This window comes from Myotis nattereri, assembly GCF_964212035.1.
Source record: "Myotis nattereri genome assembly, chromosome: 3".
Classification (NCBI taxonomy): Eukaryota; Metazoa; Chordata; class Mammalia; order Chiroptera; family Vespertilionidae; genus Myotis; species Myotis nattereri.
The window spans coordinates 131486478-131488151 of NC_138077.1; positions in this window are offsets into that span (position 1 = coordinate 131486478).

Genomic DNA, 1674 nt, shown 5'->3' on the forward strand with positions numbered 1-1674 from the left:
CGCCTTTTATTCCTCTTGAGTACATACCTAGGAGAGGAATGCTAAGTCATATGGTAGGCACTAACTTAATTTTTTAAGAAACTACCAATGAATTTCCCAAAGTGTTTACCATTTTACATTCTCACTAGCAGTGTATGAGAGCTCCATTTGTCCTCCTTTCTTGTCAGCAGTTGGTATGGCTTGTCTTTTTAATTTTAGTCATTCTATTTGTTGTGTTTATATTTCTTTTAAACATATTTTTTATTGATTTCAGAGGTGGAGAGGTAGAGAGAGATAGAAATATCAACGATGAGAGAGAATCATTGATCGACTGCTTCCTGCATGCCTCACACTGGGGATAGAGCCCGCAACCTGGACATATGCCCTGACCTGGAATGACACTGTGACCTCCTAGTTCACAAGTCGACCCTCAACCACTGAGCCATGCGTGGCTGTGCTATATTTCATTTACTTATGTTTCATTAGTTCATTCATGTTTCTTTTGTGAAGTTTCTGTTCAAAATTTTTGCTCAGTTAAAAAAAAATTGGTTGTCTGCTTATTCTGATACATATCCTTGGCTGATACATGTGGTATAAATATTTTCTCCCCTTCTGTACCTTTTTGTTTTCTTAATGGTCTCCTTAAGAGTGAAAGTTTTTAATTTTGAAGAAATCCAGATTATCAGTTCTTTCTTTTATGTTTATGCTTATTTATGTTTTATATAAGGAAACTTTGTCTACCTACACAAAATTTTCTCCTTTGTTTACTTCTAGAAGTATTAGAATGTTAAGTTTTAAATTTATTTTTATTTATTGATTTGAGAGTGAGAGAGAGAGAGGGAGAGAGAGAGAGAGAGAGAGAGAGAGAGAGAGAGAGAGAGAGAAATGGAGACAGAGAGAGAAAAAAAATACACATTGATTTCTTGTTCCACTCATTTGTGTATTCATTGGTTGATTCTTGTGTGTCCCCTGATAGGGGATTGAACCCACAACCTTGGTGTATCAAGATGATGCTCTAACCAACTGAGCTACTTGGCAATGCCTTAAGTTTTACATTTAGGTCTATGATCTATTTGAGTTAATTTTTGTGTGGGGTGTAAGGTAAGTATTCATTTTTTTCTTTCATGGAGAGATCTAGTTGTTCAAGCATCATTTTTTTTCGAAACCAATTAATGTTTATAGATGTGGGCAAGTGATACAAGGTATATTCAAACACTTTACCTATAAATCCCAGTAGGATACCTGAGTGAAAGAGCAGTCTAAATATTAAAAATAACTTATGTGGTTATAAATCTTTTTTTTCATCAAATACATTTTATTTAAAATTGTTCTTTATGTCTGTTCCATAATGAATGGAACAATTTCCTTTGATTCTAAAACCACATGAATGGCAGTATTCACATTGTAGCAGAAATCATCCTTTCCATCACTTAAAAGTACAGGCTTTCTGATGAAGAGGAGCCTTGTTCCAGATATTTGGGTTTCGTAATGTTAACAGATCGCAGATATTTCTTCAAATGCAAATACACTCTGAAGTGACACAAGATAAAAATATACACAACTCGATTTTCCTAAAAAATCCAGATCTATAGTATCGATAAAAATGACTCTGTATGAGGAGTGCCAAGATAAGCCTGTATTTAATTTTTTGATAAGGAGGGAAATATGAAAAAGAAAACCCAGTGGCTATGAAAA